We start from the raw sequence: 15059 nt of genomic DNA, 5'->3' as shown, positions 1-15059 counted from the left end.
CATTCTAAGTGCTAATAGTGAATATAGAAAGAGTGTAATCAATTTGGAGTGACTGTGGAACAGGTCAGATTGATTTAAAGTAGTGACTGATAATCACTATCTTATAACAAATGGAGATCATCCTGGAACTAGGTGTAGCAGATGTGGCTGATGCTCCTCCCATGTCTTGTTGGATACATGAGTTTTCTTGCACCTGTGGAAAGTTCCCACTTCACTGACATGTTCCCTTCCTTGAGCAGGAGCCTACAGGCTCTCTCCAGTGTTACTAGACTTTCTCAGCTGTGAATCATAAATCAGAAAGTTTGGGGAGCTAACTCTGTGTGAGGCAACCTCAATAAATAGAGATGGCGGGGGGGTGGGGGGGAGCAAAAGGCCATTCTCCCTATCTTCTGCTGGGAGGGTCCTGAGGTTTGTCCCCCAGGGTTTCTCAGAGGATCTTCAGCAAAACTGAACCCCCTTTGCTTTTTATTACCATGAGTCTGGCAAGATCTGGAGTGAAGGAGGATAGACATGGAGCAGAGCTTCGGTTGAACTGTGATCAATGTGTACGAAGGATAAGAAACAGACTTTTTTCTTTTAAATTACTGAGATTTTGGAGCAATTTGCTACCAGCATATCATTAGCTAAATTGACTAACAAAGTGGTCCTTAAAAACGTTTTAATTCTTTGATTCCCTATCTTGGTTAATCATAGGATTTACTAGGAAGATTTTACATTTATAGACTTAAAATTCTTGAGTCTAATTCAATAGTTTTGGAGTGGAATGTAGAAATCTGCATTTAAAAAAATTTCTTAACTGGTTCTAATGATCCATTATTGCTTATTTGAAAGGTAAAAAGAGATTGACAATTTGAGAAGTTTCTATTCTTTTAACTCATTTGTAACAAATGCCATTGTGATCTGGGTCAGAATTTGAATTAATTATTAAACCTTTTCTCCTAAAGAGCAGAAAATTAAGCTCAATTATATACCTAATAAGGGAAAATTCAGAATTAGTATTATCAAAACTAATAAAGCTTAATTGTACATCATATAAAGGTCATCAGAGTTCAAACCTAATCAAAAATGATAAATGCAGCATGTTACTAAGGCCATTAGTAGGTCAGAAAAGCAAAGAATAGTAGCACTTTAATAATAGAAGGTAAATTTGTTGCATAGATATACCCAGAGAAATAGTACCCTTGCTATAAGGATATTATGGGTCCACAAGGAGAACTCACATGGAGGCCAGATCAAATTAGAGGTGGTTTCAAGGGCAGTTGATGAAATTTTCTAACATCGCATCTGGCAGCAATGTCCCATTCCCTTGTCTAGGTCACGGCATATGTTTACATTGTAGAAATTACTTATGCAATTTTGACCCTATACTTTATACCTACTCTGAGGAAGTCATTTTAATAGATGCTTCTGGTTGTTTAAATTTCCTTAAGGAAAGTGTAGCAAAATAGTGCCTCACCTATAAAGGCAATTGAAGACAGAATATAATAATCCCAATAAGAAAGGAACGCTCCCTATGCCGACCTAGGTCCCTCAATGATCTCTGTCTGCAGGGACCCTTGCATGACAGTTCAGTGTAAGTCCATAGTCAAGGATATTGCTAAGTATGTTCCACAAGACTCAGAGATGCATGTGCTGCTGCAAAAGAGGCATTCTCCCTGCTTTTGCTTCCTCATTACCACTCATCTGAGTGCAATCTGACATGCGACACTACTGTATTTCTCAAACTAACCCCTCCAAAGTTCACCAAGGACTTACTCAATCTATCATCTCTCCAGATTTTGACACCATTGATAAATCTCTTTTCTTGAAACTTCCTTTTCTTAAAAGAAAAAGACTTTACAATAGGGTACTAGTCATTACATGTCTATTATGTTCTCACATTGTGCCTTAGAGGCGCAACAGGGTTTTCATTTACTAAGCACTTGTTACATGCCAGGGACTATAATATGTTATTTTATTTAAGACTTATAACAACCCAATGAAGTTGCTAATATTAGCTTCATTTTTCATATGAGGAAATTGAGGTTTAGAGAATTTCAGCCATTACCCACAGTCATAATAGAACAAATACACAGAGGTGAGACTCAAACCTATGTTAAACTCTAAACTTGTGTTCTTTATTATATGAGAGTCTCAGAACCCCTTTGTGATGGTCAGTTTTATATAAATTTGACTAAGCTAGGGGATTTTCGTTAAAAATCACTTCTGGGTGTGTGTGTGGGGTTATTTTTGATGGAGATTAGCATTTGAATCAGCAGTAGACTGACTAACATCAGCACTCATATTCTCAGGCCCTCAAACTTGGACTGGGAATTACACCACTGACTTTTGTGTTTCTTCAGCTTGCAGATGGCACATAGTTTGAACCAGTTCCAATAATAAATTTCTTTTACTTCTTATGTAAGAAATTTATTATTGGATCTATTTCTTTGGAGAACTCTAACATGGATTTTGGTTCTAGGGGCACAGATTTTAAGGATGAGTTTTCAGAATTGGTCCTGGTGTATTTGAAATTGGCTCTCTAATCTTATTAGATGGTTTCAGTAGTGAAGAAAGCGCTGATAGCCCATGGCAGGAACTGTTTGTAAGTAGATACACGAATCAATTGTATTGGATATTGCTAATCAATGACTTCAAGAGAAGCAAGGAGCTAGGTGGCTCTGTGTATATATGTTTAAACATTTTTGGAAAACTAAAAAATATAATGACATTGGTTGACTGCTCTTAAGGTTGCTGAACAAAATGATGAAAAAAAAAGATCAGCTCAAGGATTCTAGTTTCCAGCTCAGTGACACATAAATGACCTAAAAATGTATCCCAAGGAAAGCTTTGCCTTCTGTGGGCACAGTCCTGAAGTTGCTAAATATTATATGCAGAAACTCATTTTGCAATTGACTCATTTACAACAGAAGTTTAACTCTGAGCTTTGCAAATGTCTACTTTTAATGTGAGGGCACTAATTGGAAAAGAATGGGATTCTCTAAATTTGGATGGGTGTGTGTGTGTGTGTGTGTGTGTGTGTGTGTGAACAAATCCTGATGAAGCTGGGGACATTGAACTCCTAAATTCTGATGAATCTTCTTTACCTGTGGAAGAGATCTCACCTCCAAAGAAGAGACTTCATTGACAGTGAATTGGTTTTCCTACCTTCAGCAAAAGTGACTTTCCTAACCCATGTAGAAATGGCTTCCTCACTCTGAGTGGCAGTAGAATTCCGACCCTATTGGTAGTGACCTCCCCACCCATGGTGGCAGTGGCCAACTAACCCATAGTAGTATGGTTTTTCTATTTCAGTCTAAAGGGATAAACTTTTCTTGCTGAACATGTGGTATACACCCTCCATGGGGCAATTGTCTGCAAGACAATGCTGACACTTCTCAGATTCCACCCAGTACCCCTTTTTGCTTCTAGACCTACAACTGTACTCACAACACAGCAGGACCCTAAAGGTGAGTTACAAAGTATAAGGCATGAGGGAGTGCACTACATTCTGAAAGAATTACTTGAGTCTTCTAAAATTTATAATCATGCATAATTCATTTTATCATATTTCTGCATGTATCTAACATAGTTTGATAAATCTCATTCCCCTTTGCTTTCCATTTCCCTCCCCTCCCAATCTACTTGCTCTATTATACTGATCTCCCTTCTATTACTTCAATTAGTGACTTACATATATATATATGGTGGTATATGCATACACAGACATAATTTGGTAGATTTTTCTATAGTTTAATTTGGTAGATTTTATTCCCCAGTACCTCCCCTTTCAACTCCTTTCCTTTATTCTATCATTCACTCTTCTATTTTCTTGAGATCTTCTAACTCCTTTTTTTCCCTTTCTAGTGTCCACATATGAGAGAAGAGTTTTTCATTTATACAAAAAAATGGGAATATATGTGGGAATGGATTGTAAAGGTGTGGAGTATTGGTGGAAGAAACATAGAGTTTGATAAGGCCTAATTTATCAGTCTGGGATTATTATTCAGAGATTCTGCATATACTCTTCCAGCTTGGGAGTTGTGAAGGACTCTACCTGTTTCATTGGTTGGCTGAAACATGGGTCAAAAGATGACTTTCTGTGAGTGAATTGGAAATGATGGCCTACTTTAACATAGAGGAAGGAATTCAAAAACTAGGGTGACTGGGATGTTAGCATGTAACACCTGCACACCCACAAAGAGAAGATCCAGAAAACATACCTTTAACTTTGACAAATAACTTATGAGGAGAGCCCTAGCATCCTTGAAGTGTTCCATGGTTACTCTTCTATGTCAGTCAGACCTCACAGTGGAAACCCAGGCACTTATCTAAATGTAGTGGGATAATTGAATCTGGGGATACTAAGGGCCAATTGATGGCACTCAGTTGCCAAAAGCAAGGTGTCATGGTTATGTGAATGGATGGCAGACTCAAAGTAGTAATCAGAATAGTTGGATTCCCTTAGACCCATGGGGTTGGCTAGTTGATCATAGTGTTCATATAGGAGTGAAATACTTGGGAATCCTACCGTATTCTTATTTGATCAGTATAAGAGAAATACTTTCAGGTGAAGTGAGCAAAAATCTAACTTGAATCATAGAGATGGAGACTCTTGACTACTCAATCAGTTCCCAGAATTGAGCCAGTTTATGAACCCAGAATCTCTAGAATAAAGAAAGGCTGGATCCCCTCGACTCTTGTACCCTGCTGAAAATTTATACTGCGAATCTTTATTTCAGCCTTCCTGAAAGGGTATTAGGACTTTTTACCAGGGTATTTATTATGCTTTGGAGGAAAATAAATAATCAGACTTTTTGAGGACTATTAAACATTGGCTCTGAGCTGATGCTGATTCCAGGAGACTCCAAACTCGACCATGGCCTCCAGTCAGAGCAGAGGCTTATGAAGGTAAGTTGGTCAGTGGAATTTTAGCTCAGTTCATCTCACTGTAGGTTCAGCAGTTCCTCAAACCCATCTTGTCATTATTTACCCAGCTCTGAACACATAATTGAAATAGACATTAGCAACTGGCAGAATCCTATCCCCTTTCACTATCAAAAATTATAAACAAGCCCACGGAGCTTTTATGTGACTTGGATCTGATATTTTTCACAATAAAAATTTCAACTGGAAATTCAAGAATATGTATTAATTCATTTAAAAATAATTATACATTCATATAAATATTATTATGAAAAATAACTATTTTAAGCAAAACTATAGTGATGAAAGTGACATTTCCTTCAGTTTTCCAACTCTTCTTCAAAATGTGTGGTTGTAAAAAGGAGGAATATTATAATAGCATCTTCAAATAATTGTGGGTTTCTTCCTTTGATAAACACACACACATTCAGTAAGTGGAGTTTTCTTAAAGGTTAGTTGTAATGTGAAACCTGAACCATATCTGTGAACTTCTGTTCTTTACATTAGAATTCTTTGGCCTATTTTGCACTCCCTGGCCCCATTTTGTGCTTTGAGTAAATCTTTTATCTGTGAATGACACAGCTTGGGAGTTGTGAAGGGCTTGGGAGTTGTCCAGAGCTTTCCATAACCACAGCCTTTTATCACCTTCCATTAAAACCAAATTTGAGTTATGAAACATGAAACTAAGTGTGTATTATAAAACATGAAACTACACAGGAATATAATTAAAAGAAGGCAGCAAGTTTCTAAAGTAAATTGCTGAGAGCTGATAAAACCACAGACACTTTAAGGAAATTTCTTATTTTCGTCAATATTGAATCAGAGTGTGGACTTGGAACTGTCTTGATAATTCTATGAGGCTGATATATTATTTCCTAGATGCCAATGTATTTGGCATTAAATATAAATAAGAATTCATCTTTTGCTATTAACAATCTAATTAACTTTATTATCATTGATAGTTTTTAAATGTTCCAGGTCAAGGCTATTGAGTTCTAATTTTATCTTGGCAGCATCTTAAAAATGTTACTTTGTTCTATGGCTGCTTTCCACCAACCCATTCAACATAGGTGACATTTCACTACTATAGATTTTCTCTCTCTTTCACAGAATGGAGATTTCTCTGTACTCATTAGCATTTGTTAAGGCAATTGAGGATAAACATTCTCCTATCATGGACCAGGTCATTTTGGTTCCTTCCTTCCTTCCTTCCCCTACCTATTGTGACTAAGTGTAAAGTAGATCATACATTCTTTTCCACTGCAAAGAGAGGCATCTGACAAGTTTATATGTTAGAATCCTTTTTCATTCTCCGGGCCAAGAAAGTTAAGGATATAAATAGACAAGATATAACATGTTGGTTAAAATGCAATCATTGCTCACAAAGAGGTGAAAGCTCAATACTGCTCTATAGCGTGCTTGGTTCTTGTATATTTTCTTTGTACTCAAGAGGCAAGGTTCTTGATTTTTATACTTCCCGCAGTCTTGACTACAGCAAAAGGAGACTGCTTTCCTAACTAATTTGCAAAAGTGGATGACCACAAGACATTTATAGAGAGTGTTATTTACACTTCAAAAAATTACCAACTACTTCAACGTCTTCTCAAACTTGTGTACACATCTCTAGATCAAATTCTTCCCTAAATTATGAGTCAGACATGCTTATGTATGACTCGCTACTTTTCAGTTTTTAGTGAGTTGAAATTCTGAAAGTGTAAAGTCTCTCTTGATGTTCTTTGTAGAATTAGTAAATTATGTCAATAGCTGGAACTTTACATTCTCAAGATACTTTATAAGCCTCTCAGGACTTTTTCTTTCTTTCTTTCTTTTTTTTTTAAGCCCACGAGGAGCTGAGGAGAGAAACTTATTTGAACAGGGATATTAAGCTGGTGTAGATCCCCACTGTCACCTCGGCCTTTCATGATGTTCTTGTGGGCTCTCTGGCTGAGGGATTGTATCAATCCTTGCCTTCATTACTTGATTTGAGCTCCACTTCTGAGTCACTTTTTTTCTAAAGTTCTTGAGGAAACTGTACAGATAGGAAGGAATGTAACACATTAGCATTTCCTTTGCTCCTTCTGTGTGCAGCTAACTTCAGCTCCTTTTTAGAGAATCAGCACAAGTCTCTCCTCTTCCAGAAGAATTTCATGGTCAGCTCTCTCCTTTTTGCTGGACTAATTTCTCTCATGGTACCTTTCATGTGCCTCCATCTTAAGACTGGCAAAACACATCTTAACTGAAATAGGAGATTTCTTTATTTCTTTATCTCTGGTGGCTGCTGCCATGTTTGGTATAGTCAAGGATGGGATCCAATGGTACTAAACTAGTCCATGGTGCCAACCAAGGAGTCTTAGTTAAAAGTGATGACAGCCTCTCTGCCCTCATAAGTTCAGGGAATGAAAGGGAAAGACCATGCCTTAGTTGAGATGGAGAATAGAAGGAGGAAGGAAGTTGAAGTTTTTCAGTGAAGAAGAAGTAAAAGAATAGCCAAATGGAAGAGAACAGTCTGTCCTTGCTGACATTGCTGAAATCCTTGTGTAGCTAAGTCTATAAAAACAAAAGTTGTTAGGATAGGTGACTCATCTCACACTTTAAGATAAGCATATCCCATTTGGGCAATGAAGTTATATTATTCACGTACTATATACCGATGTTTCAATTAATGACAGACTGCATCTACATGGTGGCCTCATAATATCATATGCCTAGTGAGGTCCTAGCTGTCTTTGCCTGAGTTCACTGTGTGATGTTCATACAGTAATGAAATCATCTAATGATGCATTTCTCAGAATGTATCTCCATTGTTAAACAAAGCATGACAGTACTTCCTCTCATCAAATGTTCCACTTCTACCATATTATATGAGTTCTAACTGTTGATTATGTTGGCAGAGGATGAAACATTTTTTTTTTTTCCCTTAGATTGCTACAAGTTTTTGAGAGGTTGGACGCAGAAGAGTGGATGTTTCCTTGAGACATGGTAGGGAAGAAATATGTCTTACACCCCAGAATCCCCAGGCCCATTGAGAAGCTCCTAGCTGAGCTTTGTAGCATCCCCGTAAGGAGCTAAGTGTCTATATTTATAATATTACAATGAAAACTGACATTTTTTTCTGTATTTATAAATTATTAGCTTTCGAAGGTTATTGACTAAATATTAATGAATGAATTGATTTCTTCGTACACAGAAAGAACCCAGGAAATACTTTTCTTAGAGATTTACCCAAAGTAGCAGATAGTCCCTTCTCCCTAATGAGTAATGGTGTCATTTTCTTTCACTTTTCCATCCTGTTCAATAATAAGCCCATCTGAAATCACTGGATTTGGATAAGATATTTTGGAAAACCCACACTTTGGGCAACTTTCCCCTCCTGTTCTGGCTTCCTGAAAACAGGGATTCTTTAATCTCAGAATCTAAGGAAATCTGTGGATGTAGCTAGAATGAAGATGGGAAAACTTTCATAGAATAATGTTGTTTACACACTGGCAACGAGGAGGAACTCATTAAAACCAAGTTTAATGTGACAATTTTAGAAGAAGAAACTATATATTTCTTTTCACTTTGATAGGCATAAACCTAAGCCAGGTATTTCTTCCATCTCTCGGCCTCAGGCAAATTCCTTGATTCAATTTTATCTTTCATAAAAATGGTATGTTTGTGGAGCAGGGTGAGGGTAAGGATCTTAAGCAACACACTGTGATATTGGAATGTTAAAAATATATACCTCAGACAGCAGTTTGACATTTGAAGAGGCTATCATGAAAAGATTGAGAAAGCAGTTGAAATCAATTTGGCTATTCTTCATTTGTACTGTAGTGAAGAAACACTACACTAGTAATAAAGTTCACGTTATTTTGGTAAAAATATTTTGAAACAAGCCTTTTATTAGGAGTGTGAATAAAATTTATCACTAAATTGTAAAAAAAAAAAGAGAACAAACAAACAAAAAACTCAAATACCCTCAACCAATAAAAAAGATGTACCCCAAATTTAGCTATAAGCCATGCAAGGACTGAGGATTTTGAGGACTGAGGTACTTGTGTTTTAATATTTCTCCTAATAGATCTTCTTGTAAATTAAGTTTTGACTATTTTTTCATTTTTGGATCTTATTTAAACAGATCCAATACTAGTGGTTGAACCAGTTTAGTAGAAAATAGTGTTCTCATTGTATATGACCTAGGGCAGTGCTTTACAGATTTTTACAACAACAAGAATGTTTCCATTTGGGTGCCCACAGAAACAGACTTTAAGACTGCTTCCTTGTGAAAAATAATTTATTTGAGAAATGTAAGAAACAACAGTAGGGAAATGGGAAAGTGAGACAGGGAAGGAAAGAAAGCCAATATATAGTACATTATCAAGCCAGTTAATACTAATGGCCTTTGGCACTTCATCTCAGAAGGAAACGGGGTCACGACATAGAATACACACTTCAGACATATTCTAATTTGGAAAGGAGGACTATCTATATCTATATATCTATGTACCTATGTATTATCTATCTATCTATCTATCTAATCACCTCTCTTTCTACCCACTGTGTCTTCTATCATCTATCTAGCTAGTGGAATGTTAATTCTTTACTCCCGTCAGTCATTAGTTGAGGGATGCTCCACAGGGAATAATTTCCAGAACTTGTGGTCTACAATTTTCTCAGGTAGAACAGGCTTTCAGAATCTTCAGAGAAAACCCCTCGGGCAAGGAAATTAATAATGATAGGTGAAAGTTGACCCATAAATACTAGAAATCCACTGTAAGTTGTCACCCATGAGAGACTTGCTCTGTATCTACTGGAGAGGGCATTTGCTTTCTGAGAGGGCATTCTTGCATTATCCACTGAAAATGTGAAACTTTAAAATACATTATAAGATATAAATGTGAAGTTTTGCTTCATAGTATACTGATAGTTATAAGTACATTATGCTTAAAATTACTATCAGTTGAAAAATATTTTTCTACAATCTAAAAATTTTTTAAATAATAAAGAGTGTCTGCCTGTTTTCCTTTGAAACTGGAGTCTAGGACAAGTGTTGCATGCCAGTATATATGGAAACCAATTGCAGGGATTAGGGGGTAATGCTAAGGAATGAGGTGGGAAAGAAGGGAAAAGCAAAATAAGGATGAGTTATCTGTGTGTGTTGATGGGTACTTCATCATGTGGTTGTTGGTATCTTCTGCGGAGCCTATCAAATGCTTTTTCAGAACTGTTTGACCAGGGACCAAGAGATAGAAGTGTTTATCCATCATCTTTCTGTTCTGTAGGGTTCACTAATAGTACTATAGGCAATAACTGTGCTGCCTGCAAGGTGGTGTATGCCTGAATGACAGTCAGGTTCTGAAAAGCTCTGGACTAGTAGCAAGGGGTGAGAAGGGCAGGCTAAGGTGGGTCACTGTCAGATTACATTTGGGAAAGCTGCTAGAAACTTGCACAGAACTGGTGTTTGAGATGAGATGTGGGTTACAATGATGGACTATCATGGTGTATACAAAGTACCAATACAGTGAATGTCTGATGGGAGTCCAGGGTAGGAAGGGGTGTGCCCTAGGGTGATGTGTGGGTTTAGCATATCCTACTCCTTTGTTGGATCCAGATGCTTTTTGACAGTGCACTTTCTCTCCAAAATCAATCAATCAAACAAAATGCATTTTTTTCTTCCTTTCCTCTCATAAATAGTCACTTATTAACATCACATTGTTATATAAATTTGTTACTCCTTAAAGTTACTTATTATTATTAGAATAATAACAGTTAAGCCCATTTAAGCTTTTTTCCTTTCAAAATATAATAACCTACTAAGTTATGGAAACATATTTCATAAAACTAAACAGAAAATATAAATTACTCATACATCGCGCAGCCTTTAATTTGACTTAATTTTCATGAAAATCCACATCCTTCTTTGTTACATTGAATGTGGAGGCCTGCTTTTCCATACTCATGTCCAGAAGTAATGACGAGGTAGTTTAATTTCAACTCTGCTGGCAGTTACAGCTCCTTGCAACCGCACACTCGGAGGGAGTCAGGAGCATTATTTATTACAGTAAGTATTTAAAGGCACTGTCATAAAGAACTCAATACCACATCAGCTGCTGCTGTACATTCTTGTAGTACTGTCTCTGAAAATAGGCTGGTGTGACATCAGACTCAAGGGAAATGGCAGAAAAGCTGCTGATCAAAGAAAGTTTCCTTTTATTATACGGAGAGGTAGAAAATGCATATAAATAAATATTAAAATATTTGATTTAAGCTTTTGGTTTTATTGGTTTAAATACATTGCATGTTTCATTATGTCAACAACAGAAGTCTTTTCAAATCAAGATTCTGGAAAGACTTTCAATTTGTGAGATTTTTGAAATAGATACTGGTACTGGTTTTTGGTCATTCCTGACAGTGATTACTCCTGAGTCTTAATGAAGAGAATTACAAAATTTCCCCTGACTTGTGACTGCTTCAAATCAGAAGGCATATGGGATTTCCTCATCCACAAAATAGTCATGATAATCATGTCTATAGTTTAGTGTACAGAATAAGACTAGAGCAGGGCTTGGCACATGGTAAGCTCTCAGCAAATGTTAGTTGTTAATGTTTTTATGTTTATACATTATAACCTGCTTGGATCATCAGATGCTTATCTAAATCTGTGTAGTAAAAACATCCAAATATCCCAAGCACATAATAGGCTAATTAGAGGCGCCACCAACAACACTACAATATGGTTAATAACAATGTTTTGTGTACTTGAAAATTGGGAAGAGCAGATTTTAAATGTTCCCATGATAAAACAAGATTAATATTTGAGATAAGCATATATTAATTAGGTTGATTTAGCCATTGCACAATATAAGTATATTTTAAAATGTTGTACACTATAAATATTGACATTTTTATTTTCTACTAAAATTAATTACAAAACAATAAAGCAACATTACTGATATCTTTAAGCCCTCAAATTTAAACTCAAATGTAATTCATACTTTTGAAAATTATATAGAAAATTTAAGCCATACTTCCAATTATTCCTCAAGTTTTCCCAGTGTGTATATTCCAAGTGAAACATGGGTACAAATTCCTCCATATGTTTAGCAGATCTTCAGTGAATTCCTACAATGTGCTAATGCATTTTACATTACGGAAGATTCATCAGTGATCAAAGCAGTTGGAGTCCCTGATATCAGTGAGATCAAACTATAAGAATAAATGCAAGACAATGAAAAAGTAAGCAAATATATAAGTGCAGGTAATTATAGACTAAAATAAAGATTTAGAAAAAGAAAAAAAGACTAAGGAGCTAGACAATAGCTATGGGAAACCATTCCACAGGGAAGTTAGTGAAGAATCCTCTAAGGAGGTGACATTTATGACAAACATTAAGAATGACACTGAGAGGAATGAATGAATGAATGAATGGATGAATGAAATGAAACTAAGTCAGCCATATAGAATGGAGGGTGATGAGGAGATGAATCATTTCATGAAGAAAGACCAGCAAAGGCTAGAGGTAGAAGACCATGTTCTTGGATTGGTGTGATGAGGGAGAACTGTGCAGACAGAGATGGAAGAGGGGGACAAACCCACAGTTAGGAAGGTAGATTTTTTCTGATAGCCAGGGGGTGATATTGAAGGGTTTCAGCAGAGGACAACAAAATCTAACTTATGTTTAAAAACATCTGGTTATGGAACATGGACAATACTGTGGGAGTGATATAAACAGGAAATCCATTTGTTGACTCTGAAGTTGCCATGGGAGAGACGGTGGTGCCTTGGCATGTGGCAGTAGTATTGATACAGGACAGTGAAATGAATGTATTTTGGAGCTAGAACCTGGGAAGACTTAGAGAAGGATTAGAAAGTATGGGGAGAGGAAAGATTCATTGATTTTTAACTTGAATGAGAAGAAGGTAAATCTGTTTCCTGAGTTGGGAAATACTTGGTGGGAGAGCCATGTTGTTTCATGAGATTCTTCTTACACATTCAAGAGGAGGATTCAAGTAGGTAATGATGAGCTCTGACTTGGATTTAGCTATAAATTTGGAAGCTATTGTAATAGATGATTTTTAAAGTGTGAAACTAAATGTGACCATCAAAGGATACTATTGAACAAATATATATAAGATCAAAAAAGAGCATGGATTTTCCAACAAGATTTTAATAGACAAAAGCATGAAGAGTGACTTGAAAGTAAGAAAGTAGAGCTAGTAGATACAGACAGCTCATTCAAAGAACTTTGCTGAGGAAAAGAAGGAGAAAAAAAAAGTTTTTCCCAATTTGTTGGGGTGTACATTTAGGAGATTTTGTTTTAAAAGATGGGTTGTAGTAAAAATATTTGCAGACTGATGGAAATGATCTAGTAGAGATAGTGGATAAACAGCCAGGCATGAGGAGATTATTGAAGCTGTAAAATCTTTGGGAAGGTGACAGGGTTGCAGCCAAGGCACGTGTGGAAACAATTGCTTTTGATAGGTGTAAAGACACTTTTAAAATTGCAAACAGGAAACATTTGGAGAGTTGATGGTAGAACTATGACAGAATTCTAATTTAGTAGTTTTTTTTTTTTTTTCAATGACTTTGAGGCAAGATCCTCATCTGGGAGGATAGAGAGAAGGGTTGAGGATAGAGGAAGGTCATCCGGAAGGTGGGAAAATAAACTTTCTTGGAAACAGTGGTAGGGTTGCTAGGGAAGGTGACCAAGCATTTCTGATTTTTTTTTTTTTACTTAAACAGGCACAAAATCCATTTTATTATACAAGAATAGTACACAGTAAAAAGGGTATTTCACTTAGTCCTACCATTCATAGGTAAAACAGTTTATAGTTGGTGTGCAGCTTTATATTTATATTCAGATTTATATTTATGCACATATACATATATAAATATTTTTACAAAAACACATACCATGATATAATGGTCTCTTGGTGTTAATTTAGATCTCCCGCTCATTTGGTATCCGTGTTAAGTGTGTATCATTAATAACCTTTCACTTAGATGTACCAAAATTCATGTAATTCAATTATTGGACATTGTTTTAGTATATTTAAGACACTAAACAAGGCCCCAAGCCACATCTTTGTTCCTCCATCTCTGATACTTTCTTAGGATAAAGTCAGAGATGGAATTGCAAGGACATAAGATGTTAGTAACCTTTTTTACGGCTTGAAGATGTCTGAAAGGTGTATCTGTTACATCCTGCTTCCACACAAATTCCTCTGTGTAGCCAGTGCCCAAGCTACAGTTTCCAGCTCAGGTGAAGACAGCCAGGATGCCCCAGTCAACACTCCTGCCCAGTCTGTCTGTCTGCCTTGAGGTGGTTCAGCAGCTGTGGCATGACCTGCTCTGGTTCAAGGGCTATCTGAGCTTTGAACTTCTGGAAAATATTATCTTCCCTGGATTCATGCTTTGCCATGGAATCCAGTTCTCCCTCAAGAGCTTCATCCGTGCTTCCTGCGATCTCAAAGTCTTCTTCCTTTTCCACAACTTCAGGCACAATCTCCTCCTCTGTTTCTATGACAATTTCGAATTCAGGAAAAAGGAAGTTGTGGTCTGGAACTATATGGTTCAAATGATGCTGGGTACAAGGCTGCTTTTGCCCCAACCTCCAGTCTAGCATCTGATGCTCCTTACTGCAGTAGTGTGCTTGGTGGCATCTGGAACACGTTTTGAGGCCTAAACAGCCACAAACCCTGCAGAGATGAGCGCCCGACTTAAGTTGGAGACACATAGGTTCTGATTCTGGGAAAGGGTTCTCAGAAGATGGCTCATAGGAGTAAAACTCATTTTTCCTGGATAGCTGATTCCTAAAAACTTGCTGGGGAACTGCTGGCTGTGCAGCCACCACTCAGGCACCAGCTCTGCAAAGCCCAGTTTCCCTCACTGGGCCCGGGTTGCAGCCATCCAGGAGCAGGTGCGTGCGCGTGCGCGCGTGTGGGCCGCTGGGCCGGAAGCGGAACTCACCCAGACTGGAAGCCGGAAGTCAGGCTGCATTTTAGGTTTGTTATGAAATTAGGGTGAACTCCTTGAACCAAGGTGTGATGTTTGTTAGCAATATACAGCTGCTGACTGGCAGGCAAAGAAAAGAAAGAGAAGAAAAAGAAAAGGGATCTTTTTTTTTCTTTCATTTAACTATAATGGAGCAAGATAGGAAAAGGACATTGAGT

At 37.1% G+C, this 15059-nt stretch overlaps 1 pseudogene; it reads right to left on the bottom strand.

The window, feature by feature from the left end:
• Nucleotides 1–13947: 13947 nt before the first annotated feature.
• Nucleotides 13948–14796, bottom strand: LOC143412125 (programmed cell death protein 2 pseudogene; annotated as a pseudogene).
• Between the last annotated feature and the right edge of the window lie 263 nt (nucleotides 14797–15059).

The sequence above is a fragment of the Callospermophilus lateralis genome, chromosome 13 (assembly GCF_048772815.1).
Source record: "Callospermophilus lateralis isolate mCalLat2 chromosome 13, mCalLat2.hap1, whole genome shotgun sequence".
Lineage (NCBI taxonomy): Eukaryota > Metazoa > Chordata > Mammalia > Rodentia > Sciuridae > Callospermophilus > Callospermophilus lateralis.
This window is presented reverse-complemented; position numbering and strand designations above follow the sequence as displayed.